The sequence below is a fragment of the Desmodus rotundus genome, chromosome 2 (genome assembly GCF_022682495.2).
Source record: "Desmodus rotundus isolate HL8 chromosome 2, HLdesRot8A.1, whole genome shotgun sequence".
Taxonomy (NCBI): domain Eukaryota; kingdom Metazoa; phylum Chordata; class Mammalia; order Chiroptera; family Phyllostomidae; genus Desmodus; species Desmodus rotundus.
The window spans coordinates 177,265,477-177,277,629 of NC_071388.1; the positions used below are offsets into that span (position 1 = coordinate 177,265,477).

General features: G+C 42.8%; 1 protein-coding gene across 4 annotated transcripts in view; it reads left to right on the plus strand.

Moving 5' to 3' along the window:
- SLC39A10 (solute carrier family 39 member 10) overlaps window positions 1–12,153 on the plus strand; it is a 120,281-nt gene that overhangs the window by 59,846 nt on the left and 48,282 nt on the right. The window contains exon 1 of one of the 4 annotated variants that reach the window (XM_024564234.4): window positions 9,924–10,280. The exons of the other annotated variants lie outside the window; for them this stretch is intronic. The gene's annotated coding sequence lies outside the window, so the exon portion shown is untranslated. Of the gene's footprint in view, window positions 1–9,923; window positions 10,281–12,153 lie in introns of those variants that run through there. 4 annotated transcript variants of the gene reach the window in all.

Consider the following 12,153-nt stretch of genomic DNA (forward strand, 5'->3'; position numbering starts at 1 on the left):
TCATACATGGATTATTGCTATAACAGCTTCTATATTCTGTTAGTTTTTCTATTGCTGCTGCTTAAAACAATGGAAATTTATTTTCTTACAGTTCTCTAGGTCAGAAGTCTGACACAGTCTCATTGGGCTAAAAACAAGGTGTTTACAGGACTGCTTTTCTCCTGGAAGCTCTTTGCAGCCTCTAGAGTCTGCCTGCCCACTTTCTGTAGTCTGTGGCTTTCTCTGACCATGCTTCACTGACCCCTCTATCTCCGACTCCTCTTCTGTCTTCTTCCACTTCTAGGGATCCTTGTCATTCAATTGAGCATACCTGGCTAATTCAGGATAATCTCCCCATTTTAAAGGCAGATTATTTTAGCAACCTAGTCCCATCCCAGATTTCAGTTCCTTTTGTCATGTAAACTAATACACCCACAGATTCTAGGAATTAGAATGTGGACTTCTTTGGGGTGAGGGGAGGTGGAGAATTATGCTGACTACCAGATTGACCATATTACCTATTCCCTTCTTGCTTGTGGTCATGCTGCTTGCCTGCTTTAAATCTTCAGTGGCTCTTATTGCCATTAGGGTAGCATTTAGACTCATACATGGTATCGGAAGGCCTTGCTTGCTGGTCCTATCTCATCTCTTACACACACCCACACTATGTCTTCCCATTCCCACTATTGAGAACCACATTTTCACTCATTTGCTCTGCCCCCTGCTCTTTACCTGGCTCTCCTACTCGTCCTTCAGGTCAGACCTTGAACTTCACTTCCTTTTGCAAGCCATTTTTGGCCTTTGGCTGCCATAGTGACCCATACCTGCCTCTACCATAGATAGCACTTGCCATTCTGTACTATAATTGCTTCTTTAATTATATCCCCAGCTGGATTGTAAGCCACTTAGGTAGGTGCAAGAATTATATTTTGTCTGCCCTCATTTCCCAGCTACTTGAGTGGCTTGCACATAAAAAAAAACACAAACTTTTGCTTGAAGATATCTCCATTCCTTACTGTTTGTCTCTTTCCAAGGCAGACTTGCAGAGGATATAGATTCATATAAATCTGAGGACCAAATGAACCTTTAATCCCTAAGTGAATTATACTTTAAACCTGTTGGAATATATTTGCCTGCACCTGACTAATTCTTCATTGATTAGCAAAGCAGCCCCCAAACTTTTTGGCATCAGGGAGTGGTTTTGTGGAAGACAATTTTTGCAGGGACTGGGGTTCGGGTAGATGGTTTCAGGATGATTCACATGCATTGCATTCAAGCTCACCTCCTGCTGGCAGCCTGGTTCCTAACAGGCCACAGACCAGACTGGTACAACCAGACTGGTACCAGTTCGTGGCCTGGAGGTTGGGGACCCCTGGATTAGCACCTTAGTAGCTCGTATTTACCTGATGGTGGTCAAAGTCATTGACATACACCTGATTCTGCCTAATTTTTAATGCGACCTTACTGGTAAAGATAAATACTTGAACAACTATATCAAATAGCCATAAAGAGGGAAAAGCTTTCAACTAAATGTATAACCAGATTGACTAATTAACATTCTAATTTAAGAGACTGTGGAATAAACATCTCCCTTGGAATTGATTCAAGCTAGTCAAGCTGAAAGATAAAGCAAGAAAGAACAAATGTTCACATTATAAATATCTCAAAATGTTTTTATTATATTTTTTGTTCCATTTAAAATGTCCATTGAAGTGCAACATTATGGACTGGGAAGAAACCAGTTTATGGTTCTACTGTCTTTAAAAAAAAAATAACATTTGCAGATAAAGTAATGAAGATATCCTCACAAAACCTGGAACCTGCATACAGTCTTAATATGAGAGGTAAGGTAATGTAGGGGTGAAGAGCATCCACACCCCTAGAGCCAGGCTGTCTGGACTGGGGTCCTGGCTCTGCCACATCCTATGTCACCACCTCCGTTTTTTTAATCTCTGAAATGGGCATAATATCTACCTTGCAGGGCTGTCACAGGAATAAAATGAGTTACCATATTTAAAGCATTTAAAATGGTGCTGGCATATTTTACACCATGTATCTTCATGTGTTTAAGGTGGGAAAAAAGATTGAAACATAAGTGCTTAGAGAAAGCAACTGTCATTCCAATTGGCATGAAACTTGAGGATAATGAAATCACTGGAGGCTGTAGTTGAGATCATCTACAAGAATGAAAGCCAAGCATGGGCGGTGGCTAACTATTGGGCACTGACAGAGTCATTCCTTGAAAAACATTAGGAAATTTTTAAAACTACTGTAAAGTTGTGTGCTGGTAAGAAGAGGTGGTTTTTGAAATTCTATGAAGAAATTAAAAATGACCTATTGAAACTGGAAAAGTCAGTGTGCTTGCTGCCTGTCACTACTAGACCCATTAAGTAGAGACAAGGATTGAATCTTTATGGGTGCTTTATTCAGGTGGCCAGCGATCTGAGAAGATAGCCGGTTATGTACCCTCAAAAACTGTCTTAACATCTCATTTCAAGCTGACCTTTTTATAAGGAGAAGGAAAGGTAAGTAATAAGGGGGTTGGAAAAAAGATTAGTTGGATAAGAGTTGCAGTCCCTCGATTTTCCTAATGCTTCTTTATCTGTTGGTCCACAATTATTTATCTGTATCATAGGCTTTCCCTCCCTGGAACACAATGGCTCACATAGCAGACCCTCTGGGGCACAAAAGTTGAATTGCTTGTGACCTCTTGGAGGTCACGCATCCTAGTTCCTGGGATAACAGCTTTCCATGAGCATTAATCACTGAAGCCTATAAGGCTAAAATCTTAACTCTTGAGTTCCCCTATCTTTATTAGTAAAAATAAAATATGATTTGAGCTTTACTTAGAGACAATGACAATGCAAGAAAACTTTGGAAATCCCTACAAGCTAGTCTTGCTTTGACAACTTATTTATTGCCTTCCTTAATATTTAGAATTTTGCTGCATCATTGCTGTCAAAATTTTAATAAAGGTAAGCAATACTTATTAAATAAACCAGGTGTGTCTTGATTTTAAAAGTTGTATTTGATTGTTTTCAAAAATATCAATTGTGAAATGGGTCTCATTTGGAAGTCCTAGGCAAGATTTGAAATTTGCTCTCATGTGATGACATTTTAAAATGAATTTTAAAAATGAGTTAATTTTAACCAGTTAAGCAAATGAATCTGTTGTTAAAAATATTTACATGGTATGGGGGAAAGAAGGAGAAGGGTCAATACAAGGAATATGTATAAAGGACCCATGGACAAAACCAATGGTGTGGGTTATTGAATGTGGGAGGTAAGAGGTGGGTAGGGCAGGGGAGAGTAATGGGGGGAAAATGGGGACAACTGTAATTGAACAACAATAAAAAAGTGAAAAAATATATTTACATGGTAACTGATTCACACGACTGTTAGAAATCTAGATAATCATGTTGTCTCTTCTTAAAACTTCCTCTTCAAAAAAGACCTAGGGGAAAAAATATTCTCACAGCAGTATAAATAAATAATAAAATGATAGTAACTTCTCTTAGGGTCCAAATCCCTGTGATTTCAAGGCTCAGAAATAATGTTCTAAATGTGGGTTTCCAGTGAGCACAATATAGTAGGTTTGGGGTAAGAAATGCCCCTGGCTCCAATGGGGACGTTTTTTAAAAAAAAATTCAGTTGTTGATAGTTGTAAGAGGCAAATGTGTGGTCTGCCTCTTACCTTGGCTCTAGCTCTGAGCTTCTTGCTTATTTTCATTCTTCTGAGTGAGTCTTCCTTTTTCCCCTGGGCTAGGTCTCATTTCTATTTTAAAGGATTTGCCATGGTGAATCAGAGGCTTTAAGCTGCATCATTGTCTTTCTTCCAGTAGGAATGTGTAGTGGAAAAGGCCTTTTGATTATAATGGGATGGATGGAAATTAAGGGATCCCACTAATTGTTGCATCATCTAGGCAAATCACATAGAAAGAAGTTAATTTTTTCTACACGGGTGGGGAGTTGCTTGCATTATTGTGTTAATTGTTTCCTTTCTCCAATCTATTTTTGTTTCTGCAGATAGCCTGAAACTCATTTTGTTGCTTCAAGCTACCAACTCAGAATGGGCTCACATACAGGCACATCAGTCGGCTTTGTCTCTCACCAGGGTGGGATTAATTCATCTCCCCCTGCAGTTGCGTACCCTCCTCAAAGAGGTGGGCTCTGTGGAAGAGAGCGGCTGTGCCATTTACATGAGTCTTGCTCTTTAGAAAGGACGCCATTGATTTGAACTTTAATACAAGCTCTCAAGGCCAATTTATCTTCATTTTAGGAAGGGCAAGTCTTTAGGTGAGACAGTGTAGCCATAATTCCTCAAAGGATCAGAAAGAGATTGCTCCCCAGGCCCCAGCTGCCATCCTGACCACGGGCCTGACGTGTTGCATGCCACACAGTACTACAGGCCTCACAGAGCAGAAGTGGGATGTACGTTTCACATTTCTGTGGCTTCAGATCTGGAGCTAGGGCTGTAAATCTCCAGGATGAAAATTCATAGTCTCTAAAGTGAATAGGTAGTGTTGAGGTTTATGTTTGGAACATATTTCTCAGGTCTTCTTTCCCCAATCTTTTAACACCCATTTCTGGTAATTAGTGCCCCCACCTCAGGGTTATATATCAATATAATTTAGTCTTTGTAACTCTTGCGTCTAAGCATAACTGCCTGAACCAAACATATTTGGCCATGTAAAAATCAATGTATTTTTTAAAATATATTTTATTGATTATACTATTATTGTCCCAATTTTCCCTGCTTTGCCCCCCTCTGCCCAGTACCCTTCTTCCCTCCAGCAATCCCCCATCTTAGTTCATGTCCATGGGTCATGCACTTAAGTTCTTTGGCTGCTCCATTTCCTGTACTGTTCTTAACAACCCCCTGTCTATTTTGTGCCTACCATTTATGCTTCTTAATCCCTGCACTTTTTCTTCCATTTCCCCCGTACCCCTTTCAGCTGATAACCCTCCAAATGATCTCCGTATCTATGATTCTGTTCCTGTTCTGGTTGTTTGCTCAGTTTTTGTTTTTTGTTTTTTTTTTTTTAATTCAGTTGTTGATAGTTGTGAATTGGTTGGCATTTTAATGTTCTTCTTTCTCTTAAACAAGTCCCTTTAACATTTCATGTAATATTGGCTTTGTGATGATGAACTCCTTTAGCTTTACCTTGTCTGGGAAGCACTTTACCTGCCCTTCCATTCTAAATGATAGCTTTGCTGGATAGAGTAATCTTGGATGTAGGTCCTTGCCTTTCATGACTTGGAATACTTCTTGCCAGGCCTTTCTTGCCTGTAAGGTTTCTTTAGAGAAATCAGCTGATAGTTATGGGAACTCCATTATAGTTAACTCCCTTGCTTTTTTCTTGCTGCTTTTAAGATTCTATCTTTAAACTTTGGCATTTTAATTATGATGTGTTTTGGTGTGGTCCTCTTTAGGTCCAACTTAATGGGACTGTCTGTGCTTCAGGAAGCACTTTATGTCTGTTTCCTTTGCCAAATTAGGAAAATACTCTTTCATTATTTTTTCAAATAAGTTTTCAATTTCTTGCTCTTCCTTGGCTCCTCCTGGCATCACTATGATTGGATATTCATATGTTTAGAGATGTCCCAGAGGCACCTTATATTATCCTTGTTTTTTATTCTTGTTTCTTGTTGTTGTCATGGTTGAATGCTTATTTCTTCCTTATGTTCCAAATCATTGATTTGAACCTCATCTTCCTCTCCTCCACTGGGGTTCCCTGTAGATTTTCTTTATTTCACTTAGTGTAGCCTTCATTCTTTCCTTTATGTTGTTGCCATACTCAGTGAGTTCTTTGAGCATCCTGATCACCCATGTTTTGAACTCTGGACCTAATAGGTTGGCTATCGCCATTTCATTTAGTTCTTTTTCTGGGGTTTGGTTCTGTTCTTTCCTTTGGGCCATATTTCTTTGTCTCCTCAATTTGGCAGCCTCCTTGTGTTTGTTTCTGTGTATTGGGTAGAGCTGCTTTGACTCCCTGTCTTAGTAGCGTGGCCTATTGTAGAAAAGGCACCTGTAAATTGTGAGGGGCAGAACCTTGGGTAATCGCCAGGGCAGGGCAACCCACTTCACCGCTTTGTGGCTCTGTGTGGAGGGAGGGCTGGGGAGGGGACAGTGCCACCGCTGGGCTTCTGGAGGTTACCTGGCACTCACCCTGTTTCCAGTCACTTCACCCACTTACCCTACGTGACTGGTGCGCTTCCAGCTGTTTTCCTTGGTGGTGAATCCCAGAGTGGGTGGGTCTGCATACATTCTAAGTCCATGTGGGCCCTTTAAGCTGAATTTCCTGAAAATCTGGCAGTTTCTACCACCAACCCCACCCTCCGCTGGTTCTTAACAGCCAAAAGGTATTGGAGACTTTTCCTCCCTGTGCTGGAACCATGGGTTGTGTGGTCTGGCCTGCGACTGGGACTGTTCATTCCAAAGATATCCCTTCTGATTTTTATCTACCATATGTGAATGTGCGATTGTCTTTTCCACCACAGCCCCCGCCACCTCTCTGTGCCACACTGTGTCTCTGCACCTCTCCACCTGTTTCTGCAACTGTCCCTCCTACCCATTTGGATAAATGTGGCTTCTTTAAATCCTTGGTTGCTGGACTTCCATACTGCTCAATTTTCTAATGGTTCTGGGTATTATTTGTTTTGAGATCTACGTGTAATTATTTCTATGGTTGCACGAGGAGGTGAAGCATGTCTACATATGTCCCCATTTTGACCTGAAGTCAAAATCAGTTTAAATTGAGCATGAAGTTAAGGAGGTTTCTTATATTTGGTTATCACTAAGCTTGATTTATGGAAAGAATAACTGACTTGGAACGATATGATTTCTTAGAATCAGTCATGTTCCTTAAAAATGAATTGAAGGTTCTTAGCTGTTGTAAATAATGGCAATTTTCTCTCTACTGGAGGAAAGAAAACCAAGTTATAACCTGGATTTCTTTTAGTTACAACTAAAAATTGAGGTATAGAGTGTGGTTCTATTTCCTTTACTTATTGTAGCAGGTTCTTTTCTAATCCTAGAGACAAAAATAGGCCGTTGGATTTATTACATCATGCCTCAAAAATATAGATTAGTCATGCTTAAAATTTTATACATGTGAAATAAAATTGTGACTGAAGCAATGTGAATGAGCAGAACACATACAAGAGAAACCATTTGCACAGAATTCGATCCTCTCTTGCCCCCAGGAACTGCAGACCATCTGTACTGTTTCTGTAGTTCGGATGGGCTTCATGTCTGACCTTTGCAGGATTTCTCCAACTCTAACACATTAAAAGTTCTGTACGCTGACACATCTTGTATATAAATCTGATAAAAACAGAACATATAATAGTTATATTTTTGCTGCACTCTCCATGGTTTAATTCAGCAGGTGATTTTGAGTTAACCTTCAAGTCATCTTTTGAAACTTTCTCCCAATAGGAAAATTCATATACTTGTTTCCAGCTCAATCATTTGCCCTACCTATTAATTCTGTTCTAAGCTCTTTTCTAATCAGTGTGAATACTTTGATCATCATATATATATGTTTGGATGAGTGTAACAAGCAGTAGGAGACATAGTCTCTCCTTAAGTAGCTTACTCTGTAGTTTTATGCAGGTGAAACTGGAAACGTCAGTGTTAGTGCTCCCTGTCAATACCAGAACCAGTAAGTAGAAACAAGGATTGAATCTTTTTCAGCACTCTATTTAGATGGCTGGTGAGCTGAGAAGACAGAGGGTTATGTAACATCAAAAACCATCTCAACATCTCACTTTAAGGGGATCTTTTTATAAGAATAAAGGGTGGGTAAGGGGTTTGGAAAAAGGTTAATTGGATAAGAGTTGCAAAGATTTTCCTAAGACTGCTTTATCTGTTGATCAACAATTCTTATGCGCATCATATGCTTTCCCTCCCTAAACACAATGGCTACCATCTCTATCATTTGCAGACTCCTTGGGTAAGGAAGGTTGAATTGCTTGTGACCTCCTGGAGGCATGTACTCATGCATTCCATCCAGTTCCTGGAATAACAGCTTTCCAAACACATTAGTCACTAATCCCGTCAACTAAGGCTAAAATCTTTAACTCTTCAGTTCCCCTACCACAGGGCTTATATTTAAAATATATAACAATTAGTAAAGCATAGGTTTTAGCTAGCCATTAACCCTTTAGTTCCAGCAATGTGGGAAGTCTGGGGAAGCTGAGAGAAAGTGCTTGTACAGGGGTGGGAATCATGAGGCAATTCAACTCGGACCTGTAGCTGTTGACTAACTTGTATGGAATATTTCAATATTTGATCAATCATTTCAGCTGAACCTGTACCAGCGGAAAAGTAGAGTTGTAAATACATGACTAAAAATCAATGTGGGTGCCCTAAAATATGAGGAATGTGTTATACTTTATTGATATTTAAAGAAAGATATTACATATATTTGAACAGTGATAATAATGTATTCAATAAAATAATTATGAGCCTTACTATCAGGGTAATTTGGAAGTTTTTTATGCTCTAAGCCCAAAGATGCACTACATCTTTGATATTAGACTGATATACAGTATGTGTACTATATTTATTTTATGGAATCTACAGACTTTAGTTGATATTATTAAATTTAAGGACTTTAGGGTAAATTTAGACCAGTTCTTAACTTACCCACAAATCTGAGGATCTCGGTCATTATTATGTCCCACCGGTAGTGGTATTAGTGAGACTTGAAACTAGGACTTAAAGTTAATCTCTTTTCTCTATACCTCAGACCTTCTCCCCTTGCCTAATAGCAGCTGTGAAAACCAGCAGGGATGAGGCTTTTCCATACAAGAAAAAAAGGGATATGAGAAGCTTAGTATCCTGGCAGTTAGTAGGCATTTATTAAACACTTCACAGATGTTTGTTGTCAATATCCAGAATAGCAAGAATATGTAGCCATACTAACTGGGCTGGATCCCAACTTTCCTCCCTACCTGTTCTGAGATCTTAGGTAAGTTACCTAACTTCGTGTGCCTCCGTTTTCTGGGGTAGGATAATAACACCCACCTCGTTATAAGGATGAAATGAATATTTATGTAAAGCACTTAGGAAGTACCTGACACATAATGAAGCTTGTTATTACTATTGATCATGGTTTTATGCACTCTGATGGACATCAGTAAAGCACCCTTGAACTCTTTAAGTAGATTTTGGCTGGTTACAGAGAACAGGCATCAGACAGAACACCAGTAAGGGCCAGAAGACGCAGGAAGTGCCAGGAAGCAGAGTAATGGAGGAAAGAGGTGTCTAGAGCCACCTTTTAAGAAAGTATGGGCTGTGAATTGCTTAAGAGGGGTGGAGACAATTCAGGGGGCAGGGTATCTCATCTAACGTGAGTAAAGGAATGGGAGCAAGAATGAACACAAGGTAGTTAGGAGTCCATGTAATTGCTTGGCTGGATAGGGAGTTTTTGACCTTGGTTGGGTGTTAAGAAATAACAAATTAAGCTTTAGGAGGTGGTGGGAAAATTTGGAAAGTTGTTAAAGCCCTCAAGAATTTCCCAAGATCGTGACACACTCTCAGGACCCAACTTTTTTTTTTTTTTTTTTTTTAGTCTTGTAAGGCCTGCAGGCAGGACGCTATAGAATCAACTGTGGGGTGAGGGAGAGCAGTGCAAAAAACCTCGCACTTAGCACTAAATAAATATTAGCTTCTTGCACTGAGACTTCAAGATTACTTCAACAAAAGAGAGGAGTTAAATTAAGGTAGATGTTTAACTCCTGTACAGATAAACATCTTAATTTATCAATCTAAAATCTTTTGGTAAAGCGTTTGTGCTGGGAGCTTTCATTACTCATCACTCGCCCGCCTCCCCAGTCCGCTGTTACCAGCGCAAAGCCGGGAGAAAAGGCAAGTGGTGGAGGGCGCTCCACGCATGCGTTAGAAGCGGCCCCAACTCCTCCGCGGTGTTCTTTCTTGGAACAAAACCAGCGCGGGGCCACTGAGCTCCGCATTTTGCGTAGACTCGAATTTCCTATTGCTCCGATGGTCCGAGTGGAACCTGGGGGTGGTGTGGTCCCCCTACGTAAGCCGCGTTACCCAAAGTGAATGGCTGGGTGATGCGTGTACGCCCGGAGCGCAGCACCCACTGGGCGGACGGGGTGCGGCTGCGCGGGACCGGAGTGGGCTTTGTACGCCGCCAGCGTAGTGCGGCGTCTGACGTGCGGGCCTGTGCGCCGCAGTTAGCGCAGCCAGCTTTGGTGAATACACGATTTGGTGCAGCCGGGGTTTGGTACCGAGCGGAGAGGAGATGCACACGGCACTCGAGTGTGAGGTAACTATAAAACCCCGATTTGTTTACATTCCCTCCCCCAGAACCGGCCCCATGCGCAGCGGAGACTGCGAGTCCTGGGACGGCGCGGGTGGGAGTGGGGAGGGCGTAGAAAGGGAGACAAGAAGCTGGGAGTCGTGGCTGGGGGACCCTCGGGGATCCGGGCGCTGGAGTTCCTGCAGCTGCTGCAATCGGCTGCGGTGGCGAGCCGGGGCGAAGCGCGTGGGGCAGCGCGTGGGGAACCGCGGCTCCTCGTGTGCACTCCGAGCTGCCCTGGGGTTGGCGACCGGGCAGCCTCTGCCCCGCGTGCGGGATCCCCTGCCTGACTTAGGCTCCTGTGGAGGCTGGGAGCGGCATGGAGAGCGAGGGAGTGACCGCTGGGCGAGCGGCGGTTAGGGGGCTGCGCTGCCGCGGCCTGGGGGTGGGGGGTGGGAGCATCCGCAGCCAGGTCTTGGAGGGGCTCGGAGTGGGATGGTGTTGAATGCCCCCATTCCTCCTCCCTCTTCCTCCCCGCCGATCTATCGTGGGGTCGAGCCGGGGGCCCTGGGATGGAGCCTGGCGCCGCAGTTCCGGCACCGGGAGGCTAACGGTTGGTGGTACCTGTGCTCCGACCGTGGGAGGCCTCGTGGGGGCTTGGTTTCCCCCCCCGACCAACCGAAAACCCGAGGCGGGGCACAGGGGAGTTCACATTTAGGCCCGCGGGGTCCCTGGTGCGGAGGGCTCGGTGGGGCTGGCTCGACGGGGAGGCCGGTGGGCAGGGAGGTGGTGCCGCTGCCCGGGCTTTGTTCCTGAAAGCCCTTCGGCGGAGAGCGCTGTGGGGCCGGGCGGGGGAGGACGTAGGGGAGACTTCGCGCCCACCCTCCCCGGCTCTAGGGATCAGCTCAACTCCTGCTGTTTCTCCGTCGGGACCCCCGAGTGCCCCAGCTGAGAAGGGGGCCTCGGAGGGCGCGGCTGACGTCACGTTGAAGGTCTTCCTGTGGCTTCTGTAAAGAGCCGCTCACGTGGGAGCCCGCCCGCATGGGCCGTCTTAGGAGCTGGACTCGCGGAAGAAATGTCACGGCAGGACCCACAGCTCTCAGGGTCCCGCGCTCCGGTCCCCGGTTTGAGTAATAAAAGCTGACATTAAAGCACATAATATCTTAAGGCTCTTCCGTACTCTGGTTTTACTTTGGAACTGACTCATTCTTAATGGAGCTGAACTAACATGTGACAGGTTTCAATTTCATTTCTGTGTGTGCTTGTGGATTCTTATCTAAATTCTACATAAGAACAAGCAAGTAAGATGTTGGGAAAGCTGGAGAATTTAGAATGCAGACGATTTTGGTAAGATGATCGAAAGCCTTAAGTCAGGACTCGAGCACTGGTTTATATCATGACTTCCTATTCTACAAATTTTAAATATCTTACGTCACTTGTTCAAGACAGCTGGTGGGTGTTTCTCACATAGAATTTTCTCTTCCCTTCCTTTCCTTTCTAAAATGAATAAACATATCCTTGGGTGAGGATTTAAAAAAAAAAAAAGCTAATACAGCTCTTTTTTAGAGCACTGGATTTGAAGAACTTTAGAAGGCCTCAAGTTTAGGTACTACTCTAGGGAGTATTTTTGTTTTTGTTTTATTTTTAACTGATTTATGTAGAATATAGGACAAAGGTATCATAGCAAGGGAAATTAGTCACTTGAATGATCATGTGCTTCTAAAGTGAATTTACCTTAGTACTCTATTCTCTCCTCCCCTCATCTACCTCCAATATTGGCCAGTACTGGCAAGATTTTTCAGCTTTGGAGTAAGAATTAAGGTTGAAAACCCTGGCCCATTATTAACTAGTTTCATTACTTTGAGTAAGTTACTTTATCTTAATCTTTTTAATCTGTGAA